Source organism: Heterocephalus glaber, unplaced genomic scaffold (assembly GCF_053883595.1).
Source record: "Heterocephalus glaber isolate CG9 unplaced genomic scaffold, H.glaber_assembly_v1.0 deba00001497, whole genome shotgun sequence".
In the NCBI taxonomy this organism is placed as follows: domain Eukaryota; kingdom Metazoa; phylum Chordata; class Mammalia; order Rodentia; family Bathyergidae; genus Heterocephalus; species Heterocephalus glaber.
Genome location: NW_028258320.1, coordinates 65,236,656 through 65,252,813, shown reverse-complemented (window position 1 = coordinate 65,252,813; position 16,158 = coordinate 65,236,656). Strand labels below are relative to the sequence as shown.

Below are 16,158 nucleotides of genomic sequence, written 5' to 3'. Positions count from 1 at the left end.
TGAGTGCCCAAAGCCTTCTGCATTCTCCTGTTCCCGGGACAGCAAGTCCTTGCTGACAGGACACCTTTTCTGAATCATGCAGAGCCTGGATTTCTCCCAAGTGAGAGATGTCTTCTCACTCCCTACTCGATGCAGGCCCTGAGGAACATCTTAACATTCTGTCCCCTAGACCAGAGGCTGATCTGAAACCTCTCTGAGATGTTGGTTTGGAGGAGAGAGCTTGAAACAAGGGGAAAGCATCCAAAAAGAGGGAATTGTGCAAACAGACAGGTAACTGGGTCAGGCTTCACTCACCTGGGAAGCCCACTCTTGGGAAGCTGTTTGCTTCTCACTGTTGGTGGTGGTATCTGCAGGTGGAATGCTGCATGGGCACAGCCAGGTCAGAGAGGCCTCCCTGAGCCCCGAATGTAAATTAGCCTTGCCCAGGGCCTCTCAGAGCATCCAGTCCTCTTCTGCCAGGACAGCCCCTGGGCTATTGATGTGTGTGCCGGTTCCCCAGTTGGAATGGATCTGCGGTAAGGGACTGGAGCTTGTATATTCACTACTGTGTGCTTGGCAGCTGGCAGCTAGCTTCAAGAAGAGGAGAGGTAGAAGTTAGCTGAATGAGGTGCCTCATTTCTCTGAACACGTACACCCAGCTCTTGAGCATGTTCTATATCTATGTTTAATAAATCTTTCTCATTTCTCTAAAAAAGTTAGCTGGATAAATGCGTAAAGGGCAGGAGAAGTAAGGAGGTGTGAGTGAACGCAGTGCTTATGAAAGGTTTCAGAGACAGAAAAGTACTGAGTAATATAGAGTATTCATGTATCTCCAATCCAGATTAAAGAAATCTTTTTGCTTTGCTAAAAGCAAAAGCATTCATGTGTTTCCTAAAAATATAAAACATAAAAATATGAAAATAGGACTTCTATTTCCAGACAAGAGGGATTAGATACATTATTCCCTGTCCCTGCTACTAAGGATTGTTGAAAATTCTGGACATTGCGTATAGAAGAAATGGAAGATTCTGGAAGGTGGAGAGAAGGCAGTTTGGTTGGAAACCTTGGGACATGAGGAATGATACCACTCCTAGCTCCTTGTGTTCTTTTTTTCCTCCTTTATATCCATGAATGGTGCTGGAAAAACTAAAACCTGAAATGCTAGTGGGTACAGACAAAGTGGCCCTCACCCCACACCAAGAAACCTAGCCTGTCTTGTTTAGCCAGAGGCCTTGGAAAGGGGCAGCCAAGCTGAATTGGGAAGCTGTTGGCACGGTAGGTCATTCTAGACCTGCACGCCAGCAATGGGACACCTACCTTCAGACTTTCTTCTGTCTTAACTGATGTCTCAGTCAGCTGTGGCTGCTATAAGAAATTACATAGCCTGAGCAGCTTCAAGAACATCTTTGCTCCTCAGTTCTGCAGGGGGGAAGTCTAAGATCTTGGCCCACTTCTCTGTTCGCAAATGGCTTTATTGTGTGCCTGCATGGTGGAGAAGGAGGAAGCAAGCTCTCTTTTGTCTCTTCTTGTAAGGACACTAATCCCATTTAAGAAGGCTCCCCACGAACCACCTCATTCCATCACACTGAGGAGTAGGCTTCTACATGTGCATTTTGGCAGGATGCAGACATTCAGTCCATGCCTATTTAGCTCTGAACTCAAAGGCCCAGCAACTCTTCCTCTGTACTTCTTTCCTTTGAGATGTGGGTGCTGCTACCTTGAGGCAAACTAGCCCTGCCCAGGCTCCATGCCCCCCTGGTCCCTCCGTCCAAGTCAAGTGGCTCAGATTCCCTCACTGTGGCCCTTCTCCCAGGATCATCCAGCGTTGTCCCAGGAGGACCCATATGTCCCTCACCATCCATTTGGTGCCCTCCTTACCAGCTCAGCTCTGAGCTTCTCTGGGGCTGTGGACCCCACCCCATGCAGGTCCGTAAATGTCCATCCATTTCAGAAGACTCTTGGCACGTCCTTTACCTCTGGGTGGTGTGAGAAATGTGCACACTGGCATGTGGGAATGATGCTTCTGTTCTTAGACTCTGTGTGTGTACAGTGTGAAGAGAGGCCTGCGACAAATAGGAAGGTGGAGATAAATGAGAGGCTGCAGCATGCGGGTCAGGCCTGGGCTCGGGCCTCGCCACCTGTTTGCAGCCCGTCACCGTGGTGTTTGCCCAGCCTCTGCTGGGGTCCTGCTGGAAGGCCTTCTTAAATAAAATCCTCATTTCTTTCTAAACCAATGCACAAAGCAAACAGTGCCAAATGCTGTATTTATTTTTCTTGTGGATTCATGAGCTCACGCCCTGAAGCTCTTTGGGAGGGTGTCCTGGGGAAGGCTTGGTCCTCAGGTCCCAGGCCCCTTGGGCCCAGAGGGTAGCATGGGGTGGTTTGGGGGAAGGCTGTAGATTAAAGGGAAGGACAGAGCCCACCAGGGCCCCAGGACACTGCCCCCAGCGGTCAGTTAAAGCCATGGCCTCCTTCTGCCTTCAGCCCTGCCTTGGGCAACCACAGGCCGCCCCTACCTAGCTATGGAAGTGACTTTGGAAAATGAAAACTGCTTCTGTGCATCATTCCTCTGCCAAATCACCCAGCAGTTTCTTGTCCCACTGCGGATGAACTTCCAACTCGGTCTGTGGGTTGTGGACACTTCGGCTATGGGTGAGACAGGTGGACGCCTTCTCAGAATCATGAAATAAACAAGGTTGCAGAGGAAACCAATTCTTTGAAAATGCAGTTGCTAATTATTTTAATTTTTAAAAATTTATTTATTTATTTATTTTTGGTGCTGGGGATGGAACTCAGGTCCTTGCGCTTGCCAGGCAGGCATGGTGCCACTGAGCTAAATCCCTGGCCCAATTTTAAAATGTAAAATATAGAAAGGTATGTACTTCTTGATTAATAATTTTAAATAAAATCTATTTGCCCTGAATCAAGGCCAGCAGTTTTCTGAAGCTTTTGGCTTCAAGCAGGAGTCTAAGTGATATTTTCCTGTGGTCTCTTGGCCATTTGAGAATGTTAGCAATGTAATGGTGAATTCATTAGAAAGAAACAGCTAACTAAAAACATAAATTTTCAGTCAGGTGTGGTGGTGCAGGCCTGTAATCACAGCACTCGAGAGGCTGACAGGAGGATCCCTGCAAGTTTAGGGCCAAGCTGGGTGGCACAGTGAATTCAAGACCAGCCTGAACTACAAGTGAGACTCTGTCTCAAATAAAATTTAAAAAAAATTTTAAAAAATAGTATCTAACAGCTTGTTGAATAGCATATGTGGTATTTTTGGATATCTGCAATAACTGTGATATGAATGGATCTGTGATTTCTGTAGTGACAAGTTCCAGGCACTGCTACCATTGCTGTGGCCCATTGCTACCTTCCTGATGGGAGGAAGTGCCAGCAGTTATGAAAAGGACAGTGATGTCTTTCTCCATCCAAGTCCATGATTGCTTGGTAGCGCTATCCCTACCCTGCCCACCGTGATCCGCCCTAGAATTCATCACATGCCACTCCCCTCTCTGTTCTTGGCTGCTCTGGTCACCTCTGTGTTCTGTGAATTTAACAACTGTGGGAGGTGTTGCACGTACTGTTCCCTTCAACTGGAATGTTCATCCTCACACTTTCTTCCAGGGAACTTTGAGGTCTTAGCCCACATATCATTGTCGGAGAGAAGTCCTCTAAAAAGGAACCATTCCCCACCTCTTGTATTCTTCCACATAGTGCTGTTTATTTAGAGTTCTGTGCCTATAACTCCATCTGAAGTCATCTTTTATTTAGTCACTTACTTGTGTATTTTCTGTCTCTCACTCTGGACTGGATGTTCCATGTTAAAAGTGCCTGTGTTTTACCTGATTCTCTCCTGCAACCCTGCCTGGCACATACTAGGACTCATTAAATATTATGTAGTGAAGGATTGAATGAGGTAAAATATTTGAAATTCAGATTCTTTTTCAAAAGTTTTATGGCATGTGTTTGCTGTACCTAAATTTTACCTTAGCCAATGGTTTAAGTAATGAAAGTTAAGCCTTAAGGAGTACCTTAGAAACTATTTATTTTCCAGCACTCTGGAGGCTGAGGCAGGAGGATCATGAGTTTGAGCTTAGCTTGGGCTACATAGTAAGACCATGTTTCAAAAAAAGGGGAAAACATTCATTTTTCTCACACTACCCCCCACCCACTGCGTCCTTATTGTATAAGTGAGGAAACTCAACACAATTACAAGACTCAGTCACAGTCTCCTAGGCACTAGATGGGGAAGGCAAATGCACTCCTGGTCATGGTTTGGGTAATTATCACAGGGAATTTAAGTCAGTCCCGAAGCCTCAGTTTAAGAACTGGAAAGCATCTTGCCCAACCCCCCATTTCAGAAGCCAGTGAACAGAGTCCCAGAGCAGGGTGCCCTGGCAGGACAGGTCAGTTCCTTGAGCTTGAACTGCAGCTTTTCATTATCTACCTAGTGACATACGGATGCATAAATATTTGAGGTATCAGCCCCAGTCAGAGCCTAAAGCAGGGAGAGTTATTATGCACTCAGAGAGGGAAACATTTCTTTCTGTCTGTCTCTTTTTATTGTACCTTGTAAGTATGTGTTGCACATTCATATGCTTATTCAGCAGGTGTTTACTGAGCACTTACTGTGTGCTACCCATGGGGAAAACATGGCTATCCCTGCTTCCTTGGAGCTTGATCATGGCCAAGTCCAGGAGATAGAGTGAAATGAGCCTGATTGAAATAGCAATGTGATAACTGATTGAGGGTGTTTCATGATTGCAAGGGAAAGGTTGCTGAGCTGGAGAACAGTGGTCAGCCTCTTCACTCATTGGCATTTCTCCAGGAGCAGTAATATCACTTATGGTCTCCTAGGGCAGGGCATCTTTATATGAGCTCTGTGGGGCCTGGACCACTTCCTCACCATTTGAGTCTCCTTTGTGACTCAGCGATAGATGGATGAATGAAATGAGGGAGGAAGGGATGGATGTATGGATGGGTGAGTAGGTCGATGGACAAAGTAACTTGCTGGCTCTCCTCTTCAGCCTGGTAACCTGGACAATCATTGGCAGCAATAAGACAGAGATTCCTCACTGTACATTTCTGCTTCTACTGTAAACCCCAGACATGAGCTAACTGATTATTGACAGAACTGACAGTGTGCAGGCAGCCTGTGAGAGGAGGCAGGAGTTGTCTAATAAGTGCTTGACAAAACATCAGATAATGCCATTATTGGTTAATGGGGTAATTGTTCATGTAAGATCATTAGAGGGCCCCAAATCAGAGAAGTTCTCATAATCACCAAAGGTGGGAGGACTGGAAACATCGTCATGAAGATAAAAGATTGTTGAGGTCTGCAGATATTTCCCCGTGACGCAGAAAGTTCTGTTGGGGGCAAAAGTGTGGCATTTTTATTTATTTAGCTCAGACTCATTGCATAATTTATTCTTTCATTTAAAAAAAAAGTAGGAGGGGGCTTGAGTGAAAGAGTTGATTATTCCACTGTTTGGCAATATTTCCATAGGAACTGTCCAAAAGCTATGTAATAAATCACGGCCCCTCCTCACTCGCAGGCAGGACTGACATTTAGAGGAGGCTGTTCACAGAAAGTGCTCTTGGGCCTGGCATGCACCATGTACCCCAGCCCTCAGGACTGAGTTGCCTTGCAGAGGAGCTGCTTGCCAAAGGCTTAACTCTTCCAGGAGCAGGAGGGCTTGGCTGTGGGTCATTCCTAGAGGAAAATGTAACTCATACAAAGAGCCCCCACACTGTAATAGTGTGAGGATATCCTTGATATAGCTTTGAACTTGGTTTTTCCCTCTACACTGGCCAACAGGTAGTTGTTCAGCCCCTACTCTGCAGGCTCTGGAGCTGCATCACAGGCCACTGTTGAGAAGTGGTGGAGTCTCGTGGAAAGCTCTTGGTCTTGGTCACTGTGGCTCTGCTTGTTCCCAGCCACTTGCCTTTCAGCAAGTTGCTGGATTTCTCTGGGTTGTGATCTCTGTCTGTAAGATGGAGACTCTTTTACCAGCCTGGCAGAGCCATTGGGAAGACCAGCAGACTGTCGTACACATAGCATTGTTGTCATTACCATCATCACCATTATGGTGGAAGTGGTTTGACGACAGAGGTTGAGGGACCTTTGAGAAGGCTTTTGAATTTCCAAAAAGAGCTGCATTGGCTACAGGTGACTAATGGGGCCAGCTGTTTCTGTGCTGACATGAAACTGGTCCAGTGCCCCAGGACCTTTGCCCTGGGATCATTTGAATGGCACTCTTCCTAAACACCTGCCCCCAGCTCCCTCCTCCTGGAAGCCCACAGTGATTCCTACAGGACCTGGCTCTTCTCCCTCCCCTTGGCACTTGTTTCAGAAGGCTGCTGGGCTGAGTCCTAGCAGCACGGGTTACTCGTGGTGTAGTCATGGAGGCCTGGGGGGACTTGAGCTTTATTTTGTAAATGGAGAATAAATCGGTATGCTATTTGTATAATTAAAAATTAAATGAATGAAGCCGAGAGTGAGCTAGAGGGAATGGTGATGCTCCTTCTTTCCTTCCTTATTGACTTGTGCTCCTTGAGGAGTCAGTGGGCTCGAGAGGATAGTCCGACAATTATCACACGTCTCTGTGACCCAGTCCCCTTCAGGCCTGCCAGACTGGCACTCAAGTTCTTAATTTCATCGTCAGGGAAACCAAGTCTCTGTGGACGTCATTGCTGTCCTTCGGGTGATAAGGGAGCGTCACGTCTGTCATTCTGCCACTTAGCCGTGCTCTGATAAGGCACAACATCTGCTTGTCCTTGGAGGGCAAGATAAATTTAGATGTGGCAGGTCTGAAACATCAGGTGACCTGTGTGCAGCTAGAGCTCCTGGGAGAGAGAGGGGGTGGCTGTCTGCTCAGTGCTCTGGGTGTTAGTCTCACTTCTCTACAACTGGCCACACCCCTTGAAGGTGGCAGCATGAGCTTGGTGCATGCAGGAAGCTCGGTGGTAGCCAGACATGGTTGGTGGTGCACACCTGTAATCCCAGCTGGGAGGCTGAGGCAAGAGGATTGCAAGTTTGAGCCCAGCCTGGCAACTTGGCAAATTAGTGAGACCTTGTCTCGAAATTAAAAGAAAAAAAACAACAACTGAAGATTCAGCTCAGTGCAGAGACTCTGGGTTCAATCTCCAGTACCTGGATTAAAAAGAAAAAAAAAGAGAAACAAAAAAAAGAAAACCTCAATGCTATTAGTCAGGGTGGCTTTCATCTGGGATGTAGTAGGATGAGGTCCTGGCAAGGGCTTTCCAGGTGGCTGGACTTGTGGCTTTCAGAAGTCATTCTTCCAGGCTTTTACCTGATCAGAGCCCCCCCCCCCCCCATTACTTTCTTTATTTGAGCTTCTGTGTAAGATTTTATTCCAGGGCTAAAACTGAAACCAAATCTGAATCCTACTGTTCCCGTTTTCCAATTGAGAAAACTGAGTCTCAGTGAGAAACGTGGTTTACTAGTCTCTCCCTCATGGCCTGACTCTGAAGCAGGCCTTTTCCCACTGTAAAAGTTTACCAGGGCTGCTATAACAAAGTGCCTCAGTCTAGGTGGCTTCAACAGCAGAATTTATTATCTCATAGTCCCGCAAGCTGAATCAAGATGGTAAGCTTGGTTCCTTCTGAGGCTGTGGGAAGGACTCTGTTCCATGCCTTCCTCTTAGCTTCTGGCAGTTTGCTGACCATCTTTGCTTGGCTTATAAATGCATCTCCCCAATCTCTGCCTTATCTTTATACCTTCTGTGTGTGTTTGCCTCCAATTTTATCCTTTTGCTAAAAACACAAGTTCTGTTGGATTAGTGCCCACCTTCATGACCTCCTTTTACAGTGATCACCTTTGTGATGACCCTGTTTCCAAATAAGGGCACATTCTGGGGTCCTGGGGTTTGGGATACCAACCCTCCTGCTGTGGGTTCACAAGTGAACCCATAACATACCATCTCATGTGAGCTGTGGGGCTCAAGGTAGAAGGGCCAGTTTCTTGGGGTGCAGAGTGGATTTTCCCCTCTCTCCTGCTGGCCCAGGCTGATGGCCTCCCCCATGGACCACAGGAAAGTTGGAAGATGGATTGATTGTTTTTCCAGCCACGTTGCATGATGCTTTTCCAATACCTCTTTGTGTTGTTACTTAAGTCAGAGCAATTGGTAAATTACTTTGCTTAAAGGCACAAAAATTTTCATTCAAGCAAGGTGGTGCACACCTTGCTCAGCACTCTGGGAGGCTAAAGCAAGAGCATCATAAGTTTGAGTCTAGGGTGGGTAACTTAGTGAGACCTTGTCTCAAAAGTTTAAAAAAAAAATTTTTTTTTTTAAATGGCAGAGGATGTTGTAGCTCAGTGCGAAGACCTTGGGTTCAATCCCCAGTACCATAAAGACAAAAGCCACACAGAAGTTTTGTTTTGTTTTGTTTTTTTAAAGAAGGGACAGCCATATTAGCATTTTCATAGAATTTCTTCTTAGCCACATACATGCAGATCTTGTTTCTTACTGCTTTGGTGCTGGGGCTTGAACCAAGGACACCAAGTATGCTAATAAGCACATGCTCTCCCATGAGCTACTCCTCTAGCCCCTGCTTCTTACCTTCTTGATATGACATGAAATATATTTTCCACGTCATTAATTCTCTTTATAAATGTGATTTGTTTTTCCATTTGACACGTATTTATTGGGTGCCTGGCATTGGGGACGTAACACAAAGGAAGCTTCCATATGTCCTCCTGGGTGCCCCTGCTGCAGTGGCTCCCTCCCCTGGTGCATGATGGGGAATTTGCCTCGGCCCGGCCCAGCGCTGATGGAGGTGCCTCTTCTCTCCCCTTGTACACCTTACCTCCTGTGTGAAGATTCCTGCTTTAAGCTGTCTTGAAAATGCATCCTCAACTATAAGCCCAGTATAAACCTGACTTTTACAGTTTCCCTACCTGTCACGTACCTGCTGTACTACCTGGAGTTTCCCACCTAGTTTCTGAGCATTACAATCAGTGTTCAGATGAATGGCTTTCCGCGTCCTTGTGGCTTTCCGTCCACAGCCGAAAGGTGAGAAAGCCCAGACATTTGAAGGCCAGAGGGCACTGAGCTACAACTGAGCACTCTGCTCAATGTCCTCTCTGCTTCCTTTGCTTTTCTAGAATGTCCAGTGTCCAGCTTACACTTGCGCCCACAGACACAGCACTGCTCACCTAGCAGGGTACAGGGGTGGAGAAGCAGAGGAGGAGTGGTGGCTCCATCCCCTGCAGTAGCAGGCAGAAGAAGGGCCTTTCTGTCTGCCTTAGGGTCTGTTGCTGAAAACGGGAAAAACAAGCTGGTTTATGCAGCGAGGGAGACGTCAAACCAACACAGGGGACCAGCTGACCAGCAGCTTAAGCATGATGGCGCACTGGCCCATAAAGAGATGCAGGGACACACTTTTAATAGTCCTTGCCTGGACTCTATTTATGGAATTTATTTCCCAGGACTCGGTCTGTGCAGCAGTATCTTGGCAGTGGAGCCTGGCAAAGCGGCTGCTCCTGCCTCTCCCTTGGTGTCTGCCCTAGTGAATTAAACACTCCTTGTCCCAAGTACCCCAGAGCTGGCACCCAGGAGAGAGACTGAGAAGAAATCCTGTGGGTGGATGGATATTTGGGGCAAATATGAACTTTTGAAATTAAAAATTAGAAAAAACAAATGATTCCCCAAAGAGCTCCCAGGGGCATGAGCTCCTAGTTGCTTCTAGCTTGGCCCTTTCTAGCCAGCAATAGGGAGAAAATGTACAATCAAGTGACATCTTGAGTGCTGGTTCTTAAGTTTCTGCTTCCCTGTTGTGGTGCCCTTGTATCATTAAGATTAATTTTTGAAAGATCTTTTAGCCCTTGTTTTCATTGCAATAATTATATTCAACCATGGATGAAATTTCAAAAACAATAATTTAAAAAGAGAAATAAAAATTGCCAACGTGCTAGACAATGGTAACATTTAGGTCTGCTAGAAGCCCTTTCTTATTTTGTTTTGCTAATGAGGAGGAAATTGCCCAACCTCTACTGTCATCTGTCTTTGTGCCCAGAAACCAGATACCATTTAAAATTGAAACATTCAGCTTTAGAATTCCTGCTGGACTGGGAGGCAGAGGACCAGGTTCTTGTGGCAGTTCCTTGGTCCTGAAGTCTTGGGAAAGTCACTTAACTTTGATTTGCTCATCTTGAAAATAGGGAGTCAATACTTCCTACCTAGCCAGGCATAGCAGCACATGCCTGTTATTTCAGCACCCTCAGTGCCTCAGGCAGGAAAATGGTGGTTCCAGCCCAGCTTGGGCAACTAAGCAACTTAGTGAGACCCTGACTTAAAATAAAAAATAAAAATAAAGGCTGAGGATGTACAGTCCCCATTACTGCAAAACAGCAACAAAGTAAACAGACAAACAAACAAAAAGCCATAAAAATACTCTACTCTCTCTACTTCAGCAGATTATAGAGTGACCAAAGGAGTTACTGGTAGAAAAGGCTTTGTCAAGTACTCTACAAATCGTTGCTGGTCATTTTCAGTGTGTTCATGTGAACCTTCGGTTGGACAAATGGCGGGAGTAATTTTCCTGTCTTTCTGGTGAACTGTGACTCTTTGTCCTAAATCCAGCCCCTTTCTGATCTTGGTGAAAATCTCCATCTCCCTCCAGCTGCCCAAGGGCCTGGGCTTCCCTTTCCCTCGGCCCTGCCCTGCCCTCCCACACTAGGGCACGTATCCAATCACTCTCCACAGCTGGGTCCCTTGGCCCCATCCCGTCTCGGGGATCGGCCCCTCTCTGTGTTTCCACCATTTCCCTTGTCCTGCACTGAACTCTTGTGTTGGCTCCCAGATCCCTCCAGCCAAGCTCCCCACAGCCACCAGGAGGCTCTTCCTAAAATATCCGTCAGGTCTCACCATCACCTGCTCAAGTAGCTTTCCATGACCGACAGGATGGAGTCCACAGGTCTTGTCCAAGCTGATCAGGCCCTGCCTTAGCCACCCTCTGGTTCCCCCTCTAGTGTCACTGTCCTACCTGACCCCCAGTTCAGCCATTTCTTTGTTCTCTTTTCTGCAGTCCTGTGTCTCACTGTTTCCCTCTGCCAGGCCATTTCCTTTTCTAACACTGCCTGGTAATTGACTCAACCTCCGGCCACTGCTTTAGAGTCACCTCCCCCTGGAAGCCTTTCCTAGTGACCTCACCTGATCAGGATTTGCTCTGAACACTCAAGCTGCCACTGACCTCATCATAGTGGTCTGATAACTCATCTCTGTCCTCTGCTTGACCTTGAGCCCCATGAGGGTAGGGCCGGGTCTGCCTGGTGCAGGTTTTCTGGCACCCACCTTAATGCTGCTGTGCATAGGCCCTTTTAGAATGTTACTTTTTTTCTTTGCTTAGACATCTTCATGCTCCTCTGGGAAGGAAACAGCACTTACCCTTCTCCAATTCTGGATTGACTGCTGATAGGTCTTATTTTTTCTCTGAGTTCTTTTACAAGGTCTAGAATTGTGACCTGAGAACATCTGTCACCATGTCAGCTCTGAAGTGGCTACTTTTTTCAGAGAGGGTTCAGAGGAGAGATGGCCAATCGCACCCCCTGCCAAGGGCAGTGACCCCACTTTTCTCCCCTTTCCTGGGCCCCAAGCAGCCTGAGAGGGAGGCGTGGGAGAGTTGGAGGGAGGGTGCATCCTGCCAGCTCAGCTGACACGTTACATTGTCCTTCTTGAGCAGAGGTGGACAGTGGGTGACGTTGCTCAAGGCCCTTGGCCGAGCCTGGCTGAGAGCAGAGCTGGAGAGGTTTTGCTGAAAGACTCCATCATCAGGGCTTTTTTCTGGATGTCCCCAACCTGGGGTGCATGAGGCAAGGCATCTGGGACAGAACAAGGACACTGAGCCAAGCCAGTGCTGCAAGCAGGGCAGAGACCTCTATGAAGAGGGAGAGCTCTAGAGGAAGAGGAACCAGGGGTTGAGCCCAGCTCTAATCCTTACCGACTGTGATTTAGGCCAAGGATTAAACTTCCCTATACTTCTGTTTCCTTATCTGCAAAACGGAAACAGGATTAAATCCAGAGATAGGGCCTGGACTGTGGTACATGCTCCTACTGGCTGTTTTATCTTCTTCCTCTTTGTCACTGTCGCTGCTTGTCATTGTCGCAGCAGCACCGTTCAGTGCAGAGCTCGCTTTCTTGGTTTCCCCTGGTTAGTGGTTGCCAGGTCCTGCTGATTAAGTTTATCTGCTCATTCATTTGTTCCTTCATCTGTTACGTCCATCCTCTGTGTCAGATCAGGTAGCTGCAGGGTTGTGGGGCCTGGCTTTCAGGAGAGGCTCTTGCCAGCAGGGCTGGGCCACTTTTATTGCCTTTATGTAGCCTGAGTGTAACCGCTCTTAGCCCCCTGAGCCCTGCGCAGGCCTCTCACTAACTCTCAGCAGCCTTGGAGGTTCTGGATGGAATCCCCCATTCCTCATCACTCTGAGCCTTAGGGTCCAGGTAGGAGGCCTCATCCACTGCAGATACATGGGGTTACAGCCAGTCCTGCCTATGGGCCCATATTCCACTTTTACTCTCACCAAGTTCCTTCTAGGGTCCCCGATGGGGGGACCCCTTAGGAAGCTGTCCAGGGGTGGGGAGATGGGGCAGAGAGCATCTGTGTCATTGAGTTACAGCCATGGCAAAGGAGAGCCGCTGCCAAGTATCCATCCTCAGTACCGAGTGCCCGGAGAGGGCAGGGAAGGGGGCAGAGACGTCTGCGTGGGATGGAAATACTATTTGAACAGATGAGAGGAAGACGAGACTCCTGGCATCAACAGGTTCATGATCATGTTCATTATTAGGCAGCATTTCATGGCCACAGAATACACATCTGACAGACACACTCTTATAGAAGAGTCTTCTACAAAACCCTGCGGGCCAGGTGCCATTCCCCAACCTTGCTTTATGTGGAGACTTGGTGAGATTCATAATTGCTCAAAGTTCCGGAGCTCTGCTAGAATCAGAGCTCAGATTCAAACACAGGCCTGAGGGAAGGCCATGCTGCTTTTGGAATTCCTCCGAATTGGCCAGGGAAATAGATAGTGTGGGGCACATTTTGGGGTGATGCATTCACTGCTTTGATGGGCTTGATGCAGAGGAGCCATGACGTAGAGGATCAGAGAGGCTGAGATGAGCCGGGGCACCATCCATACCTCTGGTCTGAAAGGTTAGTTCTTAGTTTGTAGGTGGTGGGGAGCCATGGAATGTTCATCTCTGACACTCCCAGAGCCATCCTGTGGGTAAGGAGAGAGCAAAGGGAGGCCATGGACAGAGCAGGCCATGCTTGAGGGCCAAGTGAGTTTCATTCACCTCTTCTGATATTTATTATTGTGCCAGGAGAAAAGAGACAGCCTTTCTCAGGTATCCAGGTGGGACCTGGATTGTCCCACAGTGGCCTCCACTTCTGATGACATTGGTCCAGGGCTCGGGTATTGTTCCAGGGAGGCAGGAGTGTCTGGAGCTGCTCCCATCTGCAGTGTCAGGCCAGAGAAGGTGTCTCTGTGTGACGTGGGGTCACAGGATGCCTCTCAGCACCGCCTGTCAGGAGTCCCCAGGCCAGCAGCTGCTCCTGCTGCCCACCTGTCTGTCCCCCTCCTTTCGTTTGGGGGATGGTTTCTCACTCCCCTCCTCCTGCCCTGCCCCCCCACCTGCAGAGCCTTTTAGAAGATGGCAGATGGCCGTGAATGTCACACTGACTGTCTCCCCACCCGTGAGATGGCTCAGGCATGTTCCAGGTGGAGCTCATGCAGTGCGAGGTTTTCACAAGCTCCTGCTGGGAGCTGGGGTCAGAATGTGAGTGTGGGGTACAGAGGGAACCCCTCTGCTCTCACAGCCCCTGGGCCCCTCCCATAGCCAACCACATAACAAACCATTCCTGTTGTGGGTGCTGGGAGGAGTATTCTGCCATCCTTTGTTCTTGCTTTAACTTGAGAGGGGTACATACCTTTGCTTACCTGCAGTGTGATTTCTTCCTGTCCACCTCCACCCCATTCCTGTTTCTTACCATGGCTTTACCAGCCTTTCCAGGTAGACACTTCAGAGCTCTCCCTAGTTGGTTGGCTCCAACTTCTCTCCTCCACCTCATTGTCTTCATGCTTGTTACCCTGCTGGGACTGGTACCGAAACCTCTTCATTGGTCCTCTGTGTCTAGCTTGTTTCTCTTTCCTTCCATGTCTAATTTGACTTTCTGCCTTATAGTTCTTAGCACTCAGAAAGTTCGTGACTTTACAGCCAGGCATAGTGGTACATGCCTGTAATCCCAGCATTGGGGGACGGCTGAGGCAGAAGGATGGCAAGTTCAAGTCCCACTTGGACAATTCAGTGAGACCCTGTCTCAAATAAAAAAGAGTGGAAGTGTCACTCGTAGTAGAGCCTTATTCCTGGGTTCAGTCCCTAGTACCTCAGAAAGGGGAGGAGGTCAGGTCTGGTCAGGTCTTGACTTCCCAGAAGATGTCAAAGTACAAAGTTGAAACTCTTGGCAGATATAAATGCTCCTCTGTCTCCTGCCTGTGGTTCTCGCTGTATCCTCCAACTCCCACCCTGCCCAAAGGCTTTAGGCTTCCCAAGCCCTCGGGTAAACCTACCAGCAGGGTGGGTCACAACATAGCTTTCAAGTCACAGTGTCAAATCCTTGGTTTTCTGTTTAGGAGCTGTGGGACTTTGGGCAGTTTGCTTACACCTCTCTGAACTGCAAGTGATAATAACAATGATAGCTACCATTGATCAGGTTCTTATTATATGCCAGACACTGTGTCCTGCATTCTGGATTCTGTCCTCACTCCATAACTCTGGGAGGGAGCCTCTATTTTTAGGTTCATTTTGCAAATAAGGAAACGGGGATTGGTCACCGTGAAGCTCCTTGCTCAACGTCACACACTACTGAGAAGCAGAACCAGACTCCATTCCTGGCTGTGTGCCCGTCCTCCACCTCCACCTGTAAATAGGGACCTCATTGCCCACTTGTCAAACTCAGAAGCTCGGCGGTGGCAGCATCTTAGAACCTAGGGGAGCACTCAGTGGAACATGGTGAACATTTTCATCCAGCTTCCAGGCTGGGCTTGGGCTCTACCCTCCATCCTCTCTACTTGGCCTAGTCCTTCCTCCAGTGTCAGTGGACCCCTGCCCCATGTTACCAACCGACCGCTGTCCCTCCTGTGTGCACCCCAGAGCATTCCACACATGTTGCCAACAATCTCCTGCCACAGAAGCCTCTGGAGTATGCACAGCAGCTTGGGGCAGCCTTGTCTGGCCCTGCGGAAGCTCAACTCCACCTGGCACCCCATTTTCAACCCTCTACATCTACAGATTTTTAGCATCTGTTCAGTTGCTGTCCATGATCTCCTGGGTCATATTTATCATTTACTGGGATGGGAAGAAAAGCCCTCACAGGGCCAGGTTTCTTCGGCTAATGCCCCTCCATTGATGCTGGCTTCCAGCCCCTAGGATGCTGCAGTTAAGCCTCAGGCCTGTCCACGGAGCCTCACAGTGCCGTCTGTAGTCTTTCTGGACATGTGAGCCACAGGGTCGAGCTGGGCTGTCTCTTGCCCCCGTGACCATTTGAATGGTATCTTGGAGAGCTGGTGGGCTCCTGGGCCCTGTTAGCCCTCATGAGGCCTTCAGGTCCTCATTGCTCACCTAATCCCCAGGCCCTGCCAGGGGCCTCCAGGGAAACAGCCCATAGAATGAGCTGTTATTTCCCCAGCAGTGTTTCCTCTAAGGACAGAGCTGGCTGGGCCTCCCTCAGACCTGGGGAAGGGCTTTGGATAGAATCTGTCTCCTTGGAATGGAAGAAAAGCAGTCTTTGGAGATTGGACTGGTTTGCTTCCTATTGGGTTTATTCTCCCCACCTCAGTATCAAGGTGCAGTTCTGCTGCCTCTAAACACTTTGATTGACTGCTCAGTCCTTAGGGCTCGTGTGCAGCTGCTCCTGGCCTTTTTGAAAGGACACTGGGCAGTGCTCTTTACTGCCGAGCCTTCCAGAAGAGATTGCAGGTTCTCTCTTATTGGTGACTCATGAACTGTCTTCCTCAGCTTGACATCCATGACCCACCATTATATCTTGTGTGCAGGAACGTGTGTGCCAGTGTGTCACATATGTGCTTACATTTGTGTGTGCACACATATGCATTTGTGTGTGTCTTAGTTAATTTCTCCTTGCTGGGAAAAAATACCCAACATCTAC

At 48.3% G+C, this 16,158-nt stretch overlaps 1 protein-coding gene and 1 non-coding gene across 2 annotated transcripts in view; both read left to right on the top strand.

Moving 5' to 3' along the window:
* Positions 1-16,158, top strand: part of Grk5 (G protein-coupled receptor kinase 5) — a 221,401-nt gene that overhangs the window by 108,614 nt on the left and 96,629 nt on the right. The window lies entirely within an intron of this gene.
* On the top strand, positions 2,892-3,027 carry LOC147825732 (small nucleolar RNA SNORA2/SNORA34 family). The gene has a single exon (XR_015440597.1). It is a non-coding gene; the product is annotated as a small nucleolar RNA SNORA2/SNORA34 family (small nucleolar RNA).